Source organism: Ceratotherium simum, chromosome 6 (genome assembly GCF_057802395.1).
Source record: "Ceratotherium simum simum isolate JZ-2026a chromosome 6, ASM5780239v1, whole genome shotgun sequence".
Classification (NCBI taxonomy): Eukaryota; Metazoa; Chordata; class Mammalia; order Perissodactyla; family Rhinocerotidae; genus Ceratotherium; species Ceratotherium simum.
In genome coordinates, this window is record NC_141905.1 from 81460826 (window position 1) to 81474907 (window position 14082).

Sequence of the window (14082 nt, forward strand, 5' to 3'; positions counted from 1 at the left end):
CTCCTTTGTTCTGGATGTGGGTGTTTTGTTTTGTTTTTAAATAAAAACAGTCTGATATTGAATTAGTATTTTTTAACCCAAATTGAATTTGTTAATTAAGACCAGTAAAGTTTTTATTCATATGTGGCCATTCAGTTGGTTGTCTCATTTGATAAATATGCTCATTCCAACTTTTTTCCTACCCTGTTTCTGCCCTTACCACTCTCACTATCCAGATTGATCTCTCGTGAAGCCAGTATTGCCCTAATACAAAAGACATTACAGAGAAAGACATTACAAAAAACAAACCAAAACTACAGTTCAATAACTTTCATGAGTATAGATGCAAAAATCCTTAACAAAATATTAGCAAATTGAATTCAGCAATATATAAAAAAGGATAATACATCATGATCAAGTGGGGTTAATACCAGCATTATAAAGTTAGTTTAACATGAAAAACAATCAATGTGAATCACCATTTTGGCAGAATAAAGTAGAAAGACCATATGATCATCTCAGTAGATGCAGAAAAATAATTTGAAAAAAATTCAATGCTCATTTATGGTTTTTTTTAAAAAAAAGCCTCACAGCTAACTAGGAACAGAAAGAAACTTCTTCAATTTCTTAAAAGGCACCTATGAAAACCCTACGTTGAATATCAAGCTTATTGGTGAAAGACGGATACTTTTCCTGTAAGAATAGGAAAAAGCAAGGATGTTTGCTCTCACCATTCCTATTCAACATTGTAATGGAGGTCTTAGCTAGTACAATAAGACAATAAAAAGAAATAAAAAGCATCAGAGGGTAAAAGAAGTAAAACCATCTTTATTAGCAGACAACATGATTGTATATACAGAAAATTCTAAGAAATTGACAAACAAAGCTACTAGAACTAATAGTAAAGTTGTAGGCATAAGGTCATTATTAAAAAATCAATAGTACAGGCATTTCTCATTTTATTGTGCGTCACTTTATTGTACTTCACAGATATTGCGTTTTTTACAAGACCCTCCACCAGCAAAAATTACAACTCGCTGAAGGTTCAGATGATGGTTAGCATTTTTTAGCAATAGATTATTTTTTAATTAGGGTATATATATTGTTTTTTTAAGACATAATGCTAGTGCAGACTTAATGGACTACAGTGTAGTGTAAACATAACTTTTATATGCACTGGGAAACCAAAAAAATTCACATGGCTTGCTTTATGGCAATATTTTCTTTATTGCGGTGGTCTGGAACTGAACCCACAATATCTCTGAGGTATGCCTGTATTTCTGTATACTAACAATGAACAATTAAAAAGTTAAATAAAGAATACCTTTTATAATGGCATAAACACACTGAATACTCGGGCAAATATGAAATATGTACAAGACTTCTTTACTGAAAACCTCAGAACGTTGCTGAGAAATTAAAGAAACTCTAAATAAATGGAAAGATATACCATACTCATGGATATCAAAACTCAATGTTGTCAAGATGTTAATTCTCCGCAAATGAATCTGTTGATTCAATGGAATCATAGTCAAAATCTCACAGGCTTTTTTTTTTTTTTAATTGACAAGCCAAAATATACTTTTTAAAAAAGGATAAAGTTGGAGAACTTACATTATTTAATTTCAAGACTTACCATAAGCCTACAGTAAACAAGAGACTAGAGTATCACATAAGTATAGAAATATTGGTCAGTGGAACAGAATAGAGAGCCAATAAATACACTCACATATTTATGGACAACTGATATTTGACAAGGATGCCAAAATAATTCAGTGGGATAAGGATAGTGTTTTTCAACAAATGGTGTTGGAACAACTTGACATCTACGTGGAAAGAAACAAATTTTGATCCTGACTTGTACCACAACAAACATTAACTCAAGAAGGATTACAGACTTAAATTTAAAGGTTAAAACTATAAAACTTCTAGAAAAAAACATGAAAAGAACTTTGTGATATGGGAGTAGGCAAAGTATCTTAGGCCACAAAAAACACAAACCATAAACAAAATAATTGACAAATTGAACCTCATTAAAATTCAAAACTTCTGCTCTTTGAACAACACCATTAAAAAAATGGATACACAAGTCCCAGCCAGAAAATACTTGCAATATTTATATTTGATGAAGGTCTTCTATTTGGAATATACAAAGAATGCTTACAACTCAATAATAAGAAGACAAACAACTTAATTTAAAAAATATTTGAAAAGACATTTGACGAAAGAGGATATATGAATGGCCAATAAGTGCATGAGAAGACGTTCAGCGTCAATAGTCATCAGAGAAATGCAAATTAAAATCATGAAATACCCTACTCATTCACTAGAGTGGCTAAAATTAAAAAGACTGACAATATTAAGTATTGGTAAGAAGGGGGAAGCAACTGGAACTCACACGTTTCTGGTGGGAGTGAAAAATGGAACAACCACTTTATAAAATGTCGTGATAGTTTCTTCTAAAGTTAAACACACATTATCATATGATCCTACCACTCCTAGGTAGTTATGCAAAAGATATGAAAACATATGCCCACAAGAAGACTTGTACAAGAATATTCACAGAAGCTTTATTCATAATAGCCTCAAATATCCATCAAAGGTGAATAAACAAATTGTGCTATATCCACACAAAGGAATACTTTCAGCAATAAAAAAGGAAAGAACTACTGATACATGCAACATGGATGATGCTGAACAAAATAAGCTGGGCACAAAAGAGTACCTAAAGTATGATTCCATTTATATGAAATTCTAGAACAGGCAAAGCTAATCTATAGTGCCATACAGCTGATCAGTTGCTTCCTGGGGCTGGGACTTGGTGTGGGGACCAACTGCGTGTGATGAGGAAACTTTTTGGGGTGTTGAAAATGTTCCATATTTTTAAAATTATTTTATTGAGGTTATTTTGGCTTATAACACTGTGTAAATTTCAGGTATACATTATTATATTTCAGTTTCTGTGTAGACTGCATCGTGTTCACCACCAATAGTCTAGTTTTTACCCGTGACCACACATATGAGCCCCTTTACCCTTTTGCCCTCCCCCCAGAGAATGTTCCGTATTTTGATTTTGATGGTGGTTATTTGGGTGTACGCATTTATCAAAATTCCTTCGACAGTACACTTAATATGGGTTATTTTATTACATGTAAATTATACCTCAATAGAGATATCTCATTTCATCTGGACTCTTGTCCTAGGAGAGAGTGGTAAATGGTTAACTTAGTCAATCAATCCCTTATTATGAGATTTAAAAGACCACCATGTGCAGCGTTTTGGGAACATTCTCTGGCAGTGGAGGAACTGTTACTGTGGTGAGGGTGAGCACGTCGTCCTGTTTCACTCTGGCTGTCTCTGCCTTAATGTTAATAGTGCTGCTTCATGCTCTTAACTGTTTCTGGTTTGGATGAGAAGTTATTTGGCTGCTGGTTTGTCCTGGCCCCTTACTTAAGGTGCTGAGAAATCAGGCCCTCAGGAGTGTGATCATGAGCCCGTGGGCTGTTGACAAACTTCTCTCAGATGCCCTTACGCAGACCTCCGGGACTGGGATTCCCTCGCACCAGCTAATCTTTATCGCGTGCTGTCCACATGTGGGGCACACACACATGAGAGCTCTACGTGGCCTGAGAGCAGTCAGTCCTCAAACCAGTCCCCGGAGGTGGGAACCCACACTTTGAAGACGAGGATTTTGAAGTAAGAGGCTAAGTTCAGTCCCCCCAATCATCACATGTCTAGTGTGTGTGTTTGTCTCTGTGTGTGTGTGTGGTGGTGATAGAGGCTGGATTTGAGCCCCAGAGCTCACACTCGACCACTCAGTTTATAACACTCTGCCTTTATACATACAGAAAGACACTTTGATTTGCTGCAATCATAAGAATATTTTTTTATTTTACTTTTTGTTTTTTTAATTGAGACATAATTGACATATAACATTATATTAATTTCAGGCGTAAAACATAGTGATTCGATATATGTATGTATTGTGAAATAATCACCACAGTAAATCTAGTTGACATCTGTCACCTCTCATAGTTATAATTTTTTTCTTGTGTTTCAAGATCTACTCTCTTAGCAGCTTTTGAATACACAGTACAGTATTATTAATGATAGTCACCATGCTGTATACCTGACATCCCCAGGACTTATTTATTTTATAACTGAAGTTTGTACCTTTTGACCCCCTTCACCCATTTTTTAAGCAAAGTAACCTGGTGCAGCATCAGGTAAGGGTGACATTGTAACAACCTCTGGGTGTCACTCCTCAGCGTAAACCCTGATCAGTAAGTCTCCCTTCAGGTCGGGAGGTGGGGGATTCAGTGTGTTGGGCTGAGGGGCCCCAGCAAGAAGGGTGGATTGGGGCCACGTGGAGACATGATTCATTCTCCTGCTAAAGTGAGAAATAGGAGATTTTTTTTCTTTCTTCTTTTTAAAGATATGTGTGCTTTATTTTGTTTGTTTTTTTCCCCTGGTATGTTTGTGTGTCTTTTCCTCCTAAGGCTTCCATCTTTATTCCCTCTCCATGTGAGTCCCCATCCACACTGAAATGCCCACAATGCCCCAGGCAGGAGACTTCACTTACGCTAACAGCATTTGCATTGCATTGCATAGCATTGCATTTTCCTCCACCTCGTGGGAAGATAATTTCCCCCTCCTCGTGGGAGGATAATTTCCCCTTGGGGATGGAAACCCTGCATTCTGACTGGGGAGAGGAAAGGTGATTCCATGCCCTGATGGCTCAGCTCCTGTGAGAATCGTCAGTCAGCAGGTGTCTCCCCAGTGCCTGGGCGTGCCAGGCAGATGGGCACACACTGCATACGACCCCCCGCCTGATGGCTCTGCCAGGGTCTCCTAGAGAGTGGGCGTTGGCATGGGAGTGGGTTTTAGAAGGTTCCAGACACAGGCATGCAAGGTGAAAAAGTTATTTCCTTTTCACTTTTCTCTCAAAATTTCTGATCAAGCCAAGCAGAAAGGCTCAGTTTGTGCTGATGTGTCTTTAACACCTCTCTAACACCCAGTAGCCTCATTTTGTTTGTTTCTTTTTGTTTTTAAACAAAGGGAGCAGGCTCAGATCAGAGCCCTCCTCAGATACGCCCACCTAGCCAGCATTTTTAGTTTCATTTTTATGTTCACTTATGATTAATAAAACCACTTTTCAAAATTACAAAGATTTTTAAAATAATTCTGAAAATAGTGTCACTATTTTATAAAAATTTGGGAATATAGAAAAATAGAAGAAATATAATCACCCGTTATACCACCCACTGTAATATTTTGATGACTTTCTTTCTCTTAAATACAAAACTAAAAATTGTATTCTCTTTATCCTGTTTTTTCCTGCTAATATAATAGCATACCTATTTACATGTTATCATAAGTGCTGTGTAAACATAGTATGAAAGGCTTATTTCTTTTTTTGATCATAAAAATAAAATGTACAAATGTCAAATAAGAAAATAAGAACATAAGAAATAAAAATAATACAATTTATTAGAGAATGTCACTGTTAGGATTTTAATGTATTTCTTTTTCTTTTTACTCTTTTGTACTCTATGTGTGTATTTGTAATAAGTACGTGTAATTAAAAAATTGAATCATATAATTTTACAGTAACAGTTTTCATGGTTGCCTAGTATTTTATCCTATTTTATTTTTTATGTGTATGTACCATAAATTACTTAACCATTCTCTATTATTGTGGCTTGGGGTTATTTCATGTTTGTGTAAATATGTTGCTATAAATACTATTCCAGTAAACAATGTTGTAAATGAATTATTTTTGAAATTTCAGATTGTTTGGTTGGGTTAGAGCCCGCAAAGGAATTGTTAATTCAAAAGGTGAGCATTTTTAAGGTTCTTGTATGTATTACTAAATTGTTTTCTAAGAGAGGTGTACCAATTTATTTTCCCACCAGCAAAGTAAGAAAGTTTATCACACCCTCTTCAGGATGCAGGCCATTCCTTATGAGGTTTTTTACTAATTTGATAGGCAAAAAGTCATATTTTCAGCTTTGCAATTTGCATTTTTTAATTACCACTGTGGCTGACATTTTCCCTCATGTTTTCGCAGTTCCTTTTTCTTATTTATGCTGATGCTGCTGGTCCTTGGTGGGCTTTTCAGGTCAGGGGCTTGGGGTTTGTCTTAGTTATTTGGTAGAAAAGTGAGATCTTAGGGAGGTACCATGAGTGCACGGAGCTGCCTTTGGCGTCAACACATTTCATGTCACCAGCAGGTGGCTGTGACCTTAGCCTGTTCACCTATAGTGTCAAAGGCCAGAAAGCTTAACCTACACCTCTTTGGTACCTAAGAAAGACAGGAGTAGTGAGAACAAGAAGTGAATGAGCAAAAGAGACAGATAAGCAGGCTGATGAAGGTTTATTAGAACAAAACAAAAACTCCCCCCACAAGAGCAAAAAATCAATATCCCAGGATATGTCAGGGTTGGTATGGGTTCACCCCAAAGCCCAGCATGTTCTAAGGAGACAGAGGGGGATTGGAAGGTGTGCAGATTAGGGTCCTGAGACTACCACCATTGGGCTGTGTACACCTGGACAGGTTATTCAACTTGAACCCAGGCTCGGCATCTATAAAATAAGCTGATGATCCTCTCCTCTCGGAACTTTGGATGATTAAGTCAAACAATGTTCATTCAATGGATGAAACCAAAGCTGGCACATGCAGACATTCAACACACAAGAGCTTTAAAAAAATTGCAGATCCAGGATTTTGTGGTGTTGATAACAGTGGTGAACTGGAGAAATGATAAGTTTTGAACTGCGTTCTGAATTATCGGGGAAAAAAAAATCAATTGCACTTTTGGTAGTTTGAGTATAAACATCTTTATTGTATTTTGATACCTGAACAAGTTGGTGAGACACTGATGTTAGAATTTCATATTCTCAGGAGCTTTCAATTTCCCTATGACTACTGAAAGTAGGCACTTCAATATTTATTCCAAATCTGCTGGAATTTTCGGGAGATGATTTATCACTACTGAGAGTAACAGCATTTAGTTTTCTTGAAACCCAAGAATAAGTTACTTTTCTAAAATTTTGTCTTTTTAAAAGTGCAACAGATCAAAGTTGTGCCGTTAAATTGCTTTTGTTAGTGGCCAGTTTCACTGAGTGGAAGGATGGTATTTCCTGCTCGTGTACCCCTTCCCCCACAACACATACGCTCACTTCCTGGGAACTCATGCAAGGGGCATTTGGTAATGCCACTCAAGGCGGAGCGAGATGCATCATAGTAGTCAAGAGATGCGCTAAGGGAAGGCCATCTCAGCAGTGTTAAATCTGGTTGTCTGGCAGATGTGCCAACCGTAGGCTCCAAAGAGCCGAAAGAGCCCCTTCCTGTCTCCGCTGGGGCTCCTTCCTTCCTCCCAGCATGGAAACAGACAGAGACGAGTGAGGGCTGACACCAGGGTGTATCAGAGGCTGGAAAGAAGAAGGGAGTGGGGTCCAGGGAGAGGAGAGGAGGGGCACAGGAGAAGAGAGCCTCCTGGAAGAGGGGGTTTGGTTTCTAGCGACTGTGTGTGTGTGTTGGGGGGGAGTGACGAGACAGAATAGCCCATGTCCCCTGAGGGGCCATGAGTGGAAGAAACTTCCTGTCTGTCTCAACTTCCCACTTGCCTGGAATAGTGAGTGGGCAGAAGGTGTGGCTGGAACCCAGAGGCAAGGGAAGCTCTGCACCACCAGAACAGAGTGGCACCAAGGTTAGGGTTTGGCAGAATCACTGGATTCATTCGACTGGTATTTTCTGGGCACCTGCTGTGTGTCAAGCCCTGGGCTGCAGGTGGGGAGTACAGGAGGCAGGACCTAGTGAGGGGCACAGACAGAGACACAAATCCAGCACAGTGAGATGGAGGCAGCCAGAGGAAGCCCACAGAGAGAGGATCGCCTGTGCTGGGGGTCAGGAGAGGCTGCAGAGAAGACAGGATCAATTCAGCGAGTCTTTAAGGATGAATTGGTGTTTCCCACGCAGATAGGGGGCATGGAACACACTTCATGCTTTGGTTTTGTAGAGCCTAATAGATGAGATATAGCTCTGGAAAGAGATGGAGCTGGGTTGGACTCTGGGGGACTCTAATGCTAATTGTGGGACCTCAGACAAATGACTTAACCCTCTGAGCCTCAGTTTCCTCACCTGTAAATTGGGAGAACAATACTCTCTACCTTAAAGGGTTGTTTCAAAGACTCTACATGGAAATTGAAGTGCAATGCATGGCACACAGTGATAATTATATTGGTATTTATATAATATAATATATATATGATCAATGAAACAGTTGTGGCTCTGATTCTTCCACAAACCAGGCATGTCACTTCATTTCTTTGGATCTGATTCCCCATCTGTAAAATGGGCACATTGGATAAAATGACCTCTAAGCTCCCTCCCAGCTTGAACATCCTGTGAAATATTGCTTTACATTACTAATTATCTTCTGTAGAATTTCTCTCTCCTACATGCTCTTTGAGCCTTTGCAGTGCCTAGAATAATAAGAATGAGTTAATAAGTGTGAGCTGAGTAGTTATCACAAACTTGCTGTTTGCTTAAATACGGCATGATCTCAGACATGGTTCTCGTTTAAGGGTTTCTTAAGACATATGTGAAACTTCAGCCTTTCCAACAGCCTTTACGTGACTGAAAAGAATGTGAGGCTTTGAACTTGAAGGTTCTGATATATATCTATATTCTCAGGGTAGGTGCAGGCACAATGCTTGTTTCTGGCACCCAGAGCTGCATGTGGGTGGGGAGAAGAGCAGGAATGGTACTTTCTTGGAGGCGCTGGCCGTTTCTGTTTGGAGCCACGTGAGTACTTGGGGGAGTCGCTGGCGTCCCCCTCTCCCCTTTGCACCGTGCAGGGTAGTGATTCTCTGCGCCCTAGCTTTCTGGCCCAGTCCACTTATCTGCCTTTTTAGTTCAATGTGTAGGTGTTTCAGGCTGCAAAGAACTATCCTATGGTTCATGGGCATTACCCATCCAAATTTCTTTGTTCTTGGCCATGAATTTTCAATAAGAGATCCTATTGCCAAATGCTTTCAAAAGAAGCAATCTCAGTAAATGAATTATGCTCTAATAAAAAAATTGGTGGGAAATAATACCTGAATTAGGAGATCTGAAGAAGCACACAAAAAGAAGCATCAAATTCAGGCACACCCTTTCCAGATCCTCCATCGGGAGACATAGAGCGGGGGTGGGGGGGACGACTTCATTTGAATGTTCTGAGTCACTGACATGACTTCCACTGTGTTTGTAGGTGGACAGAAAATGCAGTCTATTAACGAGTGTTCTTGGACTTTATTAAAATTGATACCACTTTCTCCTTAATAAGAACAGAAAATAGCCCTAAATTTGAATCTGTTCTCATGAGGAAGATGCTATCAAGGATTGAAAATGAAACGTATCTTTTTTTCTCTTTGCGGCATTCACATTTTGATCTGGAGGACTTCTTAGGGTCCTATTCTCTGTTCCCTCCTCCCAGCCGCTGCTTGTATGGTGCAATGCAATGATACAATTTTTCATTCTTGAAAAAAAGAGTCATTGCCCTGACATCTCGGTTGTGCGTGGGGCTCGGGGGCATCCTCGAAGTCCCTACATAGGCTGAATTGAACAACTCTGCAGCAGGTGAGAAAATATTCTGCCATTCACAGGATGCGATTTTGCATTAAATGGCTACTAAAGAATCTTATGTAGAAGGAAGAATAGGATGGATTTCTACCTGCTGGCGGCCATGTCGACATAGTCACAGCATTGGGCTCACCTGGGTTTTCGGGTTATGCTGATACCAGCTCCGTTAGCTTTAAGTGAGAGGAGCGGGGAGAAACCCACCAAAATCCCTAACACCTCTTCGACATCCGTAATGTCCCATTTCTGCCAACCAGACTCTCACGCCAGCGATTTGCTCAACAGCTAGGTGATGACATGCTTTTTGGGTACGATGTATACACTAGGCCATTAGTCTGCAAGCAGCAGTTGTCAGCTTTGTTCCCATTTAGAGTAATTTTCTCACTAATATGGCATATTCTTCAGGGATAAAATGCATTTTCCAGCCAGATATTCCCCCTAATAGTGAAGTTGGTTTAATGATCGGATTTCAGCCAAGGGAAGGGGAGCCTGTGATTGCAGCTGGTTGTATATTGAAGCCACCAAAAATGAAAAGGCTGATTTTAAAACACATTCACATGAACAGGCAAAAACCTCTGCTTTCCAGGTTAATGAAGCTCATTTGAGGGGAAACTTTAGGCACATATTTAAGAGCTAAGTAAAGTACCTTGAACCTGTTGGTGCAAAACTGTATATAGGGATATATTTTTGAATGGTGGCGATGGATGGTGGGGTTTTAATAGGGGCAGTGATGACCAGTGAACTACATAAAGGCAGCTGTCTTCAGGCCAACCCTCCCCGAAATGACAACATATGATTCCTTTTTCCTCTATATATACGCCTTGAATATTCAAATCAATTAAACAATTAATTCCCACCCTGCAAACTTGCATGTCAAGCTTCAGCCTGTGGCCAATTTATTTGGTTGAATTATAACCCCCTGAAAAGCAGCAGTACCTAATGGAAAAGCTGACAGAGTCTTAAGTACATGTGGTGAGTGGAACTGCTATAATTAACTCTGCTTTGGACCCCCCCTCCCCCATTAATATTTTAAAGATTTTTAATTAAAATAATTACATGAATTTATGAAAAATATTCGAGCACCTAAAGTGTTTCTACAGTGCCCCCGTCTCAATGTGCCCGTTCCTGGTGTCACTGGGGTATGGATCCCCACCCTGGTTGTCATTGCTCTGGTCCCAGCTGGGGGAAAGATTTATTTCCGAAATGGAGACCTCCTTCTCCCTGTCCCTTTGGAATCTCTGTATTAGGACCGGCGCGTTCACAGCCAGCCTACCGGCCTTCTTGTCTTGTCAACGTGGGAGGTTCTTTTTTTCTCCATCCTTTTGTTTCTTCTTTCCTTTCATTCCCCACTCCTTTTATTCTCCTGGAATGATGCTCTGGAGACAAAGGCCCCTCCTTTACCCTTCTTCACTTTGCTTACAGAACTTCCAAGGCAGTATAGTGCAGAGGTCAGCAAACTTTCTTTGTAAAGGGCCAGAGGAAAATATTTAAGCTTTGTGGGCCATATGGTCTCTGTCGCCACTCAACTCGGCGATTTTAGCACAAAAGCAGACACAGACCACACGTAAATGAGTGAGCGTGGCTGTGTTCCAATGAAACTTTATTTATGGACACGGAAATTTGAATTTTATGTAATTTTTACATGTCACAGAATATTCTTCTTTTTGTTTTCTTTCCAACCATTTACAACTGTAAAAACTATTCTTAGCTCACCGGCCATTCCAAAACATGCAGCAGGTGGGATTCAGCCCTGGGGCTATAGTTTGCTGACCCCTGATGTAGTAGACTGATTAAGAACCTGGCTCTTCATCAGGGGTCAGACTGCTGTTCTGGCTGTTGTAACGTTCCAGCTGTGTGACTATGGACCAATGGCTAGCACTCTCTGTGCCTCAGCCTCCTGGTGTAGACCATGGAGATGATGACAATGGTACTCGCCTTGGAGTCTGGCTGTGATGATTCAACACAAGCTTTATGAAAAGCAGAGGGCACAGGGCCTGGCATGTCATAAAGCAATAATAGTGCTCACCCAGGGGCTTCTCATCTTGGCTCTGGCATTAACTTGCTGTGTAGCCTTGAACAACTGACTGGACTCTGCTAGACCTCAGATCTCTCATTTATTAAAAGAAACAAACACCTAAAACCAGAAACACCCAGGCTTGGACTAGAGCATCCAGGTGCCACATCTGGCCTCAGGGGACCTGATCCTCTGGGGATGAGCATCACATTTATTGACCTCAGGATGGTGGCCCTGGTGGGCTTTGCTTCTCAATGTGTTCCAAGTCTGCAATTGTTGATCAAATATGCCCTAACCTGAGACATTGAGTTCTGAGCTGACATCTCTTGAGCACTCTTGGAAGAAAGACTGGAGTCCTTTTGTTTTTGTGACTGGCCTTCACCTGTTGTGCATCTGCAGCACTGCAGGTGTTCTGGCAGCTCGGTTACTGTCCTCACCAGCCCTGTGCTATATGCGAGGAAAATAAGTTTGGAGAGGTTAAGACAGACCCCAAAACCCAAGCCTCAGTCATTCTCTTTATGATTGTTGCCATGTCTATCCCTCATCTGTGCCATTGCCTACTTAATATTTTTAAGATAGACTTACTATTTGTACTTAGGTTTCTTTTTAAAAGATTTCCTTTAAATGAATCAAGTAAAAATGAGTTTATAACACGGACCATTGAAAATCATCGTAAGGATGGTCAGTCATATATGTCTACTCTTCAGAAAACATTGCACTAGGCTCTTGTGCTCCCAGCTAAATGTGGCCAGAGGCTTGGCATCTGGCGGGTCCTTTGGATGGCTCAGCCCTTCCTACAGCCTTGGCTACCATTTCCTATTCCCCTTTGTCTCTGTGCTGGGTCTAGCCCGTGTCAGAGGACTTCCTCCCAGCTCCTCCCCTGCTTGCCACAAAGCCAGCTTCTGCAGCTGCTGGTTGGATTAGCTCCCAGGTCAGCAGATTGGCCTTTAGAGCTGGTCTTGCCACCCGCTTCCTACCACTCCCCCAACCCCCCAACCCCCACTCCATACAGGGATGTTCTCGACTTCTGATTGCCTAGGTAAGTGTTTAGAAAGATTTCCAGCCCCACTGAGACCTGCGTTCTGATCCCACCTCGGCCTCTTGCCAGCCATGTGGTCTCACTCACACAAGCCTGACCCCCTCTAAGTCTCAATCTGCTTCCCTGTAAAATGGGGGCATTAATAAAATGTCTCCCAGGGATATCATGAGGACGCACAAGAGAAAGGCCTTGAAAGTGCTCTCTAAGGAAGAGGAAGCATTGTGGATCAGCAAAGAGCAGAGGCAATCCGCCTCCACTGCTTCCTGCTGACGTAATCCAACAAGCAAGAGTGTTGATGATAGTCTGACAGTGGAATTGTGGATTAACAGACACTACCTCTGTCTGCTTCCTTCCCCCCATGGCATTTCTTTGTCTATAGGGCTCCCCTTTGGACACATCCACAAATTGACTCTTCTCCTGGAACCCTGGAGATGTCCAAGCAACCAGGTTGGGCCACTGTGGCTGTGTGCCTGCCCCCACCAGTCTGAGAAAACAGGCGGGGTATCCCACAGCCTCCCGACCTGGGCCAGGCCCCAGCCCACTGCTGCCATTGACTCATACTTGAATCCAACTCATCTTCATTTTATGAGAACCATCCCTGAAAATCCCCATGTTCAAAAGACGACACGGGGGAACCATGGAGCAGGCTCATCATTTGAATAATCAGCCATTTAGTGACATGTCTAGCCTGGTTTAATGACTGAATCAGTGAAAGTATGACCCCGAGTGCTGGTTAACTTTTAAAATAGCTGTGCCCACTGCATGACACAGCCAACAGGAAGCCATTAAGGCGCTAGCAATTACCACTTCCATCCATCGGCGAAGTCCCTATTTTATTTTAATCTGCGTAAGTGCATTTTCTGCACGAGGTTAAAATATAAATCCCTTCTCCTGAACAAGACTGGTTTTCTGGCTGACTTGAGAGCACAATTTACAACTGATTTAATTTGTTCTTCACAAACATTCCTAATGACATTACCCCGGTGCATATACAGACTGCCTCCTCTTATTCCATTAACTCCCAAATCGGGTTTAAAGACCATATTGATGCTAGATGTTATTATGGGTGATTATCAAAACAACAGACAACTCGGCAAAGTGTTTACTAACTGGTTTATATATAATTTCTGTAATAACGACAACAGATGGTAATGCTACAAACACTAAATCACGCTTTTCACCGCTGAAACAAATTGGCAGCCTGCAGTACAGAAATGGTGTACGTACTACATGCAGATGCTTCACTCATCAGCTACAGTGTTCATCTTATTAGGAAATGGGTCTGTTACCGCTATTACAGGTAATCTTTCCATTTACAATTACAAAATGTATATTTTCAATGAAAATGGTTTTCTGCGGCTAAGCTGCATGAAGGATATTTCCCCCTCTAATTACCACCACGGTGAATGCGCGCCCTGGCCAAGC